Source organism: Echinops telfairi, unplaced genomic scaffold, assembly GCF_000313985.2.
Source record: "Echinops telfairi isolate 266 unplaced genomic scaffold, ASM31398v2 ScPeMD7_7;HRSCAF=31, whole genome shotgun sequence".
NCBI lineage: Eukaryota > Metazoa > Chordata > Mammalia > Afrosoricida > Tenrecidae > Echinops > Echinops telfairi.
The window spans coordinates 20159011-20171074 of record NW_022103904.1 but is presented as its reverse complement, the minus strand read 5'-3'; the positions used below and the strand labels follow the sequence as shown (position 1 = coordinate 20171074).

Below are 12064 nucleotides of genomic sequence, written 5' to 3'. Positions count from 1 at the left end.
ATTTGGATCGCTTGTTGTTCCCTTGTCCCTGGGTTTGTTATCCCCTCTTCTTCCCTTCCCCCCTCCTCCCCCTCTCCCATGGCCCCCCGGGGTACATAATTTTAAGATCTTTTTAGTGATTTGCTAATCTTAAAATTGAGTATTTGTTGTATTTAGAAATTCACATTAAAAACAGATATATCTATATCCATGTCGGTTAAATATTGTGTTCATTTTTCCTTTATTTTGTTCATTTTTCTTTATTTTAAAGGGTTATTATAAGAGATATACAAAACTTAACTCATCTGATTGAAAGTTTTTATTTGGAGAGGTGGGGTGGGGTCGGGGAGTATCAATATTAAATAGTATTAGCCGATATTAAGGGCTAAAGTAGAAGGCAAATGTTTGGAGAATGCTGAGGGCAACAAATATACATATGTGCTTGACACAATGGATGTATGTATAGATTGTGATAAGAATTGTACGAGCCCCCAATAAAATGATTTTTTTTTAATGGTATTAACAAAGAATTTAGTTTCTTGCCACCAGGGTACTTTTTTTTTTTTTATAATTTATTATTACTCGTTTGAAAATCTAATTCATTCTCTGGAAAGTCTAACTTCCAGGTAGAAGGCAGATTAGATTTACCAAACCATATGACCTCAAAACACGGCTGATACCCCGGTATTTCTCAAGATCATTCCCGACTTCCAGAAACTTCACCAGAAGTTGTGGAACCTAAACTGATTTTCTGTTTTGTATTTAGCCTAATTGCATGCATGGCTCCTCACCCCAGCGTTCCTGGAATTTTTTTTTTTTTTATGACTTTTTACTTTGCTCTAGAACAGACTTGGTATTTGGATAATTTTGCCTGGCAGGCCATCAAAGACCACAGGCATCACTAAGACATCCAAGGAGATTGTTCAAGCCTCATAAATGGTACTCGAGAAAACACCAAAAGGCGGATGGCACCGGTGCAGCTGGAGGGCCCGGGAGTGTGAGCTCGCAGCGGCTTCTGCAATGGCTGCGAGGATGAAGCCGAAGACAAGGAGTGGCTCCCTGTCACCAAGCTGGGAGGTCTGGTCAAGGACATGAAGATCAGGTCCCTGGAGGAGCTCTGTCTTCTCCCTGCCCATCAAGGAGTCTAAGATCATTGACTTCTTCCCGGGCTGGCCCTCAAGGACGAGGTCCTAAAGATCATGCCTGTGCAGAAGCAGACCCGAGCCAGCCAGAGGACCAGGTTCAAGGCCTTTGTTGCCATCGGGGGCTACAAGGTCCACGTTGGCCTGGGTGTCCAGTGCTCCAAGGAAGTTGCCACCGCCATCCGTGGGGCCATCATCCTGACCAAGCTGACCATTGTCCCCGTGCAGCGAGGCTACTGGGGCAACAAGATCGGCAAGCCCCACACAGTCCCCTGCAAGGTGACTGACCGCTGTGGGTCTGTGCTGGTGCGCCTCATCCCTGCCCCCACGGCCACTGGCATTGTCTCAGCCCCTGTGCCCAAGAAACTGCTGATGGTGGCAGGGATTGATGACTGCAACACGTTGGCTAGGGGCTGCACAGTCACCCTGGGCAACTTTGCCAAAGCCACCTTTGATGCCCTCTCCAAGACCTACAGCTATCTGACCCCTGACCTCTGGAAGGAGACCGTGTTCACCAAGTCTCCCTGCCAGGCAGTCACTGACCGTCTTGTGAAGACCCACACCAGAGTCTCCGTGCAGAGGGCCCAGGCTCCAGCTGTGGGGACCACAGAGTCGATTTTATATAAAAAATAATCAAGTGAATTGAGCCTGAAAAAAAAAAAGTTCTTCTACTTGTTTTATCTGATTGCAGTAGCAGATACATTTATATCTTGTGATTTTCGGTTTCACTTAGTAAGATAATTTTAATTATTTTGATTGCTAATTTGTTCCTTCTCAATCTATCTGCTTATCCATACATCTAATTTAAGATTGATCTTCTGTACTTCTGTTAGCATATGCCTCCTTTGTTTTAAAACGTGTGTGTCATATCCAATTAATAAAATACAGCACAGTGAGCCCACGTGAAAGCATGTAGTGTATTCTAGGCTACCGGAGGAAAATTCCCTCAAGAACTGAGTTAAAAGGTTTAACATTGGTTGGAAAGTTACAAAGAAGACAGAATGGCCAATAGTACATTTTTGTATCTTGTTTGTTTACTCGTGTTCTGTAAGACAGAAAAAGAAAATAGTTTTGTCTTGAAGTGGAATGTCTAGTTGTACCAAAATGTGAATACCAGTAAAGGCTAACTTGCGGGTATGTGGTAAGTTCGAGAAGGATTGAGGGGAAGTGAGCTTTGCTTTGGTGTAGAAACAAGAAACAATGAAATGCTTTAAAACCTGATGATATTAAATTAAGTTTGGTGGGTTTATCCTTAAGATGGAAAAGGGCTCATGAATAGTCACAAAATGTTACACGAGTGATACTTTCTACTAAAATAGCAAAGGGATCCTAGTTTATAAAAAGGTTTAGTAAAGTAAACCTAAAGCCTTTATATCACGGCTAGTTTATAATGATTAATATAGTACATTTGGCCAGTAGAAATAAGTTGAGAAAAGATTGCTAATAGATCACGCCAACAAGTTCTCAATTATACAACTGAGAAACTATGAAAGAAGGTTAGTAACTTAGGTTTGAGTTAGATCTGAAACTTGTAAGCATTGTAGAGTAAGATAGTTCCTTTTGGTCTGATGTTCCTCCTGACTTGTTTGGCTTTGCATTGGTTCAGTAAATTTCCACTCAAGTCTTTATATATAATTGATTAACCATAGCCCTATCAAGTGTTGTCATCTACAGTTAAGCTTTGACTTTGCTGACCTGCTAAGGCATTTCATTTGACCAAAATTGTTCAACAAGGACTCGTATCCTGAGTGGGAGCCCACAAGTCTAAATCAAGGTTTCTAGAACTCAAAGGTACATACATAACAACTGTTCCAAAATTCAAAGGTAGAAATTAATCACTAAATGGATCAAGTGTTTCCACAAATTCTATATGGGATATTGTGGGCATTTTAAAGGTGTCTTCAGTATATAGGTAACTACTTTTCTCCTTTCTCCCAAGTTAAACTTAAGGGTTTAAACTATCATATTGAAAGCTTCTATCAGAAAATTTTCACAAATTTATAAAAATCATGATTAGAGAAGCTAGTGAGATTTGAGCTATCGGTTACAAAATAGTAAAACAGTAAAATTTCTGCTGCATTCCAAAGAGACACTTCCACATCTTAATAAACGAATGTTTCCATTTTCATGTCTTTGTTCATATATGATCTGAGGTGTTTACAGAAAATAGCTGCTACTGGTTACTTAGATATAAACAAATACTCTATGATACTTAATGTGCATAGCCTTATATGTTATTTTCAAAACATTTCTGTTCTGTCTTTGGTGTTTGTGAAAGTTGGAATAATCCATCTGTGAACCATTTGCCCCTAGATGCTCTTTAGTTGAAACTATGTATCTTAAAAACAGACCCAAACAAAAAAATTAGTGTCTAAAAAATATTTTGAATTTGTACGATGGTCCAGAAAGACTAGGAGATCGTTTTACTTGGAGTATAATGTCCTACTGAATAATTCAGTCTGTTTACAGAAACAGACTCAAAAACAGAAAATAAGACTAGCCATTGGAATTTAGAGCAGGTCATGTAATAATTTAATCTGGTCTCCCAAGCAATGTTTTGATGTGTCTGTTTAATGATTATAATTGATCACTCCTTTATTTGTACTGTCAGGGGAGCCATCCCCTAACAAATCATCACAGGTCTGGTAGGCGCAATTGTACAACGATATTAAGTAAGGATTATAGTAAAGTCCTAGAGAGCATGAGAGAGTGAAGAGAGATTGAAATAATGGAGTCAGACACATTTCATAGTAGCATGCTCACCTCAGCCCCGCTTGGTGGTCCATGCCAGGATGTGGAAGGTGGGAATTGCAGGAGAGAGAGAGGGATTTATTTCTAACCAAGACTTACATATTTTTAGAGGCTTGCATGCCCCCTAATTACAGGTAAAGACATAGGTCACAGGAAGGGGTTGTACAATAGGCATTACAAGCAATAGGAGGAGGATATACAATGGGCGTAAGTGTATCAGAAAGGGGATGAGCTAGGAAGTCTCGCTTTCAATGGGGGTCAGTTTTTCATTGGGGGCAAAGTGAGAGAGGACCAAATTGCTCCTGCCATATGACAGTGTTCCAGTCACTCTCAGGTAGTGTGCTTATAAAACCATTTGGTGATGTATTCGGAGAACACCCTTAACCTCACTCATATAGAACCCCAAATGGGAGAACATGTCCTATATGATGCTGGTCATGAATTTTTTTTTTTGCCAAACTTCTATCCTGTTTTGATTATTTGGGCCCCCTGGGTGTTATATTTTGTCTTTGTGAGATATGGCATTCTTCCCAGGCCCCAACAGAAGGACCTAGGATGGAAATCCCACTAAGGGAATTGGACTTGACCTTGAACACGCCTATTGCAGATTAAAAGAACTGAAATATTCCTTTGGATGTAAAGCTGAAATGCTATGGTGTGGAAAGAAGCAGAGGACTTTTTGGTTAATTTGAAGTCATTGGACTTGAGTTCGAATCTCTATTGCTTTGAGGTTGTCCAATAATTGATAAGCTGAGACCACCATATATTTGTTATTTTCACATTGTCTTGGCTTTTTGTAGTGTGTCTTAATTCTGCAGAAAAATAGTTTTGGCTCAGTGAATGAGTATTATTGAAATGATTGCCTTGTGTCTAACCCTTATTCTTTTCTTAAACTATGTTCTGTCACTTGAGGGTTTTAATCTGTATAATGGAGAGTCCCGTGTGGATAGTCTTCATTAGTGGTCTCTCTTTTACTACTCTGGGCTCTGCTAGCCATTGTAATGGTTACATAGAACTCACAGACAAGATTCATGATTAGAGGGTTTATTAACGAAGTTCACAAGTCGTAATGCTAGTGAGAAATGCTCAGGGTTGCGTTGTTTATCAGGGCCTATTACAAAGTTCTTTCCAATCTGCTAATACATTCCCAAAGGGGCTTACCACTGGGCTGTAAGCCTCAACTCAAAGACATTCTGCTCAAGTTTCATGGGTCAGCAAGTGCCCAGAGGCACCCTACTCCGCAAGCCAGCCTCCTGAACACAGTGTTGCTTGTCCTGTCAGTTGGAACACTGTTCCATCACTCTGCTCCATGCTCTGGCTCCTGGTTCTGCCACTGCTGCTCTGATGGTGTAGTTGCCATCTGGATCCAGGAGGTTCCCTGTGCAGGGATCTCAGGCCTAGAGGACACACTCCACTCCTGTCTTGCTGGTAGTGAAATCCCTCCTCCTTAGAGGGATGATTTTATACACAGCAGGATGGCATTCCTCGGAATCCTATTGCAATTACTCAGAGGTGAATCCTACCAGTATATTTCCCCTCCTTCTTACTAGACCCATGCAGGGAAAGGTTGTTTGGTGGGAGTAAGAGACTTTGGCTGGCAGGGCCATATTAAAGAATTCACTCCCCCTGTATCATGTATTTTAGTCCAAAAGGTCTTCCTACATATATTATATAATCTAAACTCTAAGAACAATTAGGTCTTTTGATGTGACCATGCTCAATACTAGCTCTCATAAATTGATTACTGAAGATATGGGTGCATAGCAAAGTGTGGAGAAGAAATCAGATGGTGTCTGGCTATCAGAAAGAATAGCATCTGGGATCTTAAAGGGTTGTCTTAAAACAAGTAACCATCTAAGTGAGGTGTCAGCTAAGTTCACCCTGAAGAACACATCAGCCTGTGTGATCTAATGATTAGTAATAACACAATCCATAATCAGAGAAGGAATTGTGTTGGAGCTTAAATTCTGAGCACTATGGGTGAGAGTAAAAACCCAAAATCCGTTGGCACAGTCCTCATGTGGAGTAAGCCTCATTGAATTCCTTCTGATCATTAACTAAGGATGTAGGTAAATTTTCTCTTAGGCAGCGTGCACTGGAAAGTAGAGTACCTCTACCTCTCTCTAGTCATCCTGGGAAGGGTGTGTTCTTGATGATGTGTCTGTATTTTTGTGGTGTCTTTGTCACTTCTAACACCTAATCATTGTTCCCCTAAATTATATTTTAGATTAAAGTCTCCTTTTTATCCCACAACAACCAGACAAGACCCCAAGAGAGTCTTCTCGGGGCTGGCTGGAGAAGGGTGGAGGTAATCCACTTTTCAATCTACCTGAGAGCAAGACTTTCTACATCCTTGGTGAATTATCAGAAGGAATTCAACTGAAGCTTAATTTATATTGGGTCTCTGAAAATGAATTTTAACTTTCGCTGTCATCAAGCTTTCTGCAAAAGGGGCCCTCAGAATTTAAGGGCTAACACAATTCACTTAGTGTCATGTGCCCAAAGTCCACGATGCCGGGCTTTTCTTCCTCAGAGAAAAGCTAGCACGTTTCTCCGAGTGCTTTGCTGCCACCACAGAGTGGGCCACACACACAAGACATCAAAACAGTATGACAAGCAGAACAAAGATTTAGTAATCAAATGTGTAAGTCTGGGGACATTAGCAAAACAAATCCACAGAAACTCATATGTATAAGAGAGAGTTTTATAGAAAGGGTAAGTGCACATCAAGAAAACATCCCGACCCAGTGCTGCCCAAGCCCACAAGTCCAACATTAGCCCATATGTCTGACACCAATCCACAAAGTCCTCCTCCATCTCACAAAACACATGCAATGATGCTGACTGCAGGAGGAAAGTCGAGTCAGTGAACGTGTAAGTATCTCAGCACTGGCTGGGGTCTCCACATGGGTGCTCCAGCATCCAGGGCTGCAGTGGGGTAGGCCCATGCGGTTTCTCCCTGGGGATGTCTTGCAGGAAGTGAGCCTTGCCAGCAGAAGCACGGAACTAGCTAAGGTAGCTGCATCCTAGTCTGATCATCACAAAGCAAGAGACCTGAGAACTAGAAAGGCGAGGCTCACTGAGCCATTTATCGCTCCACCCTTCAATTAACCCCACATGTGTTTATCAGCCAGTTTGGCACAATAAACTTTATCTCAGCAAAGTATGCGTCAATCATGAAGCAGGTTGCCTCACAATTAGAGGAGGATGACTCTCTAAGGTACAACATGGTAACTTACAGGAGTCAAGTAGTGGGACCCAATTGGCTTGCCTCAATCCCTATCTTGATTTCCCATTGGCTCTTACTCTTGTATCTTGATTAGTCCTCATTCCAGCCAATGGTTTCTGTCCCAATTCAGCGCTTGTGCACCTTGTGCACCTCATTATCATGTGAGGTGGTATTGGGATGAGTCATCTGGACCTATTGTAGAAGGGATTATGTGGGGCAGTTTGCAATAGGTCACCCAGACCACTAGGTGACCCTGACATTCAGCATTGTATTAGAGCTTCAGTTCTGTGTACTAAATTTACAGTAGAAGTGCTAAATCCTTTTTGAGTCTCCGCAAAGACTCAGTTTCCATTGAGCTCTCTCTGGCCATTGACTGGCAATGTAAAATCTTTGTCCTCAGGTATAGTGTATTTGAAAGAAGATGGATAAAAATACTCAGACCAATCCAGGGAGGCGCAAACTCACTTTTGGGGACATGTCTGGGCATGCCCTTAATGAAAATTGGCCAGCTAGGGTGGAAATCCATAATTGTATCCATTCTAAAGAAAGGCGACCCAACAAAATGTTCAAACTTTAGATCAAAATCATATGCAAGTGACAATTTGCTGAAGATCATCCAACAATGGTCTCAGTAGTGTTTTGACAGGGAACTGCCAGAGGTTCAGGTCGGAGTCAGAAGAGGACATGGAACAAAGGCTATCATTGATAATGTCAGGTGGCTCTTGGCTCAAAGCCAAGAATGCCGGAAAGATGTTTACTTGTGTTTCATTGACCATGCCAAGGCATTTGACTGTGTAGATCATAACAAACTTGGGTGAACTCGAAAAGAATGGGCATGCCAGAACACTTCATTACGCTCATGTGGAACTTATACGTGAATCAAGGGAGTACGTACTACATGGTATAAAATCAGGTGTGCATCCGGGTTGTATGCTCTCGCCCTATTTATTCCATCTGTCTGCTGAACGGCCACAACTTGTCTGTCAGTCTGTCGTACTGTGGTGGTCTGTGTGTTCGGGGGAGGCTGCAAGCTCTGTCACTGGTCTTTCAGGTGCCAGCAGTGTCACTCAAAGTGAACAGGTTCCCAGACAACCGAAAAGTGGGTGAAGGGAGACGTCGGACAGGGCAAGATATGACAAAATACCAAATTTATAAACTATCAAGGGCTCATGAGGGAGGGGGAAGCAGGGAGGGAGGGGAAAAATGAGGACCTAATGTCGGGGGTTTAAGTGGAGAGAAAATGTTTTGAGAAACGATGTACAAATGCGCTTTACACAATTGATGTGTGTATGGATTGGGATAACAGTTGTATGAGCCCCTAATAAAATGTAGGAAAAAAAAAAAATAAAATGAAAAAAAAAAAAAAAAGTATTGAGTCAGATGAATAAAAAAATCTGATACTTCAAAAAAAAAAAAAAGTGAGCAGGTTCCAGCTGAGCTTCCAGACCAAGAACAGACAAGGAAGACTCAGCCCCCACTTAGGAGGAAAGAGGCCTTGGAGCCCTTCTGTATGGTTTCGAATACTGTCTGATACTGAAGACTTCATGAAGGGAAGCAGAACATTGTCGGAGACAGTGCCCGAGGATGGGCCCCTCCGGTTGCAGGGCATTTGCAATGCGACTGGGGAGGTGCTGCTTTCTCGAAGAGGGGAGTGGAGCCGACCATGATGCGGTGAATGGTGTAAAGCCTGTGGGAGATTTGGAGCCTTTCAAATCCTCATTTACTGATGGGGGACAACTCACGATATGGAGAAATAGCTGTAAAAATCTGCTAATGATCAGAGCTTGGAATGTGCAAAGCATGAATCTAGGAAAATCGGAAATCATCAAAAATGAAATGGAATGCATACATATTGGTCTTCTATACATTAGTGATCTGTAATGGACTAGTATTGGCCATTTTGAATCAAAATAATATGATTTACCGTATCAGGAGTAACATCAAGAGGAATGGCATGGAATTCATTGTCAGAAAGACTCTTGCTAAATCCATTGTGAAGTGCAATGCTATGATAGGATTATATCTACCTGACTTCAAGGAAGTACAACCAATATTTGAATATAGCTAGTATTCAAATTTCTGTACCAACCACAAAAGCTAGTAAAGAAGAATTTGAGGAATTCTACCAACGAGTTCAGTCTGAAATGGACCAAACATGCCATCAAGATGCACTGATAGTTATTGATGACTGGAATGCAAAAGTTCGAAACAAAGAGGAAGGAACACAATGGTTCGAAAATACGGTTTTGGTGATAGAAAGGAAGCAGGGGATAGCATGATAGAATTGTGGAAGACCAACTACTTGTTTATAGCAAATATCTTTTTCAACAACACGAAAGGTGACTTACCATACACATCATCTTCTCCAGATGGAGTATACAGAAATCAAACTGACTACATCCATGGGAACAAATGATGGAGAAGCTCTATATCAGCAGCTAACACCAAGCCAGGGCCTGACTGTGGAGCAGACCGTCAATTGCTCATATGTAAGTTTGTCTTTGTGATAGTTAGGTTTATGGGGCCAACTCGGCCTCCATAGGAACACGTGGGCAGAGTTTAATCAGGTTGCGGCTTGACTGGAGGGCTACTGAGATAAATACTTTCTTCCACCAGCATTCCATCTCTCTCTCCTTCCCTGGTGCTCGAACCAGCGTGCTGGCTGCTTGAGCTAGTTCTTTGGCCCACCCAACCTGTGGAACCTGTTGCTAGAGCTTGAGGCTCTTTTGAGACCTGCTTTGCAGTGCTGCTGGTGCGTACATTGAGTTAAAGACTGGTGGATCTTGTAGCTGTGCACTCATTGCTTGACTTTGAGATCCCATAAGGCCCTTCTTTGCTGCTCCCTGCACTCCTGACTTGCTGCCTCACCCTGCCTGTCTTGCCTGAGGGAAGACTTCACTTTCTGCTTCCTTGACCTTTGGCCAGAAGCCCCAGTGAGTTGGAAGACCTTCAATATATTAACTTCTATGAAAGTGAATTGAACTGATCCTTCTGTACTGCCGTGTGGACTAATTAGCCGTTATATTCCTTCTCTCTGTATAAACCTATCCTTATATACATATATAATCATAAGTGTCCTGATTTTGTTTCTCTAGAGAACTCTGCCTAACACAGGGTTGATGTTGAAGAAAATAAAACAAGTCAGTGAGAGCCAAAATACAAACTTGAGACTTTCACACCTGAATTGTGAAAATATCTCAAAATTTGATGCATTGAACACTAATGACAGAAGACATGTTGTAGGAACATATCAAAAACATCATTTAAGAATGAAGCAAAAAATAATTTTCAAAAAACCAGAAAAGGTCAGTATGGAGGTCAGAAGACTCTGAACCTTGTTCTTAATCAGAGAGGAGCGAAAGCAAATGGAAGAGATGATGTCAACGAGCTGAATAGAAAATTCCAAAGGGCAGCTGGTGAAGACAAAGTAAAATATTATAGTGAAATGTGCAAAGACACAGAGATAGAAGACCAGAAAAGAAAGAACCCTCTCCACCTATCTTAAACTGAAAGAACTCAAGGGAAAATGCCACCTGGAGTTGTAATATTGGAAGAGCCTATGGAGAAAATATCAAGTGATGCAGGAAGCATCAAAAGAAGATGGGAAGAATACAGAGTCACTGTGCCAAAAAGAAGGAGCCGACATTCCACCGTTTCAGGAGGTAGCCTATGAGCAAGAACCGATGGTGCTGAAGGAAGACGTTCAAGCTGCACTGGAAGCATTAGCCAAAAATAAGGCTCCAGGAATTTATGGAATACCATATTGAAATTTTTTAACCAGTTGATGATGCACTGGAAGCACTCATTTGTCTATGCCAGGAAATTTGGAGACAACTACCATGATACCTCCGTTGCCAAATGCGCCAGCTTGAAATTTCCACTACTGGGACAGCAAAGTTCAAGGAGAATCTGCTCAGCGGTGTTCGTAACTTGGCTAGTGAGTCAAATTGAAAGTCTGACTCAAAAAAACTGTACAGGCTGAGAGTGAGTCCTGTGTCGCATCTTGCTGCAGACGCAAGGGGGTCACGTGTCTAACAGCCACTCTTGCTCAGACAACACAGAGTGCTTGCGTGGATGCAGTAAAACATTTGTCGTGCTTTTTGTGTGTGTTTGCTTTATTTGCGCAAAATATCGTAACCTTGGCTCCAAAGGAAGTGAGTGATATCAGCAGTAGAGCGAGGAGGAAACAGAGCAGCACAGGAGAGTTAAAGAAAGGCTGCATTGCGAAATCAGAACCAGGTTACTGCTTGTCTGATTGGGCAGGGGAATACAACATGGCTAAGTCAACACGATTCACACCTTTGGGGGGGGAAGTGATTAAAATGGCTACTGTAACAAAAGGTGTGAAATTTTTAACCAGGAGACACAGAACCTAGCCAGGGGTGGTCAAACTTTTTAAACAGGGGGTGAGTTCACTGTCCCTCAGAGGGCCGGATTATAGTTAAAAAAACAAACCATGAACAAATTCCTATGCACACTGCACATATCTTATTTTGAAGTAAACAAAGAGGGCAAAAACACCCGGCAGGCCTGATAAATGTCCTCGGCGGGCCGCATGTGACCCGCAGGCCATAGTTTGAGGACCCCTGACCTAGATAGACCATGGAAGAGGTTGAAAAGTTACTGTTAATTTAAAAAATCAGAAACAACTCGATGGTGAGAGTATATATGACAGAAATGTGAGAGAGGATGAAAGCTTTCGTTGTGATTTAAACTCATGGAAAAATGAATTTATAAGCAAAGCCCATCTGTAGCCCACTGGAGATTCCCTTGCAGAAGGTTCTCAGGGAGGAGACGAACCAGCCAAGATGAGATGTAGCAAAGATGAAACATACAACTTTCCTCTGGTTCCTACATGCTTCCTCCTCCCCCACTATCATGATCCCAATTCTACCTTACAAATCTGGCTAGACCAGAGGATGTACACTGGTACAGATAGGAACTGGAAATACAGGGAATCCAG

General features: G+C 42.0%; 2 pseudogenes; one reads left to right on the top strand and one right to left on the bottom strand.

Moving 5' to 3' along the window:
* LOC101663837 overlaps positions 1-191 on the bottom strand; it is an 8883-nt pseudogene extending 8692 nt beyond the window's left edge.
* On the top strand, positions 190-1754 carry LOC101663529 (annotated as a pseudogene).
* Positions 1755-12064: the final 10310 nt, after the last annotated feature.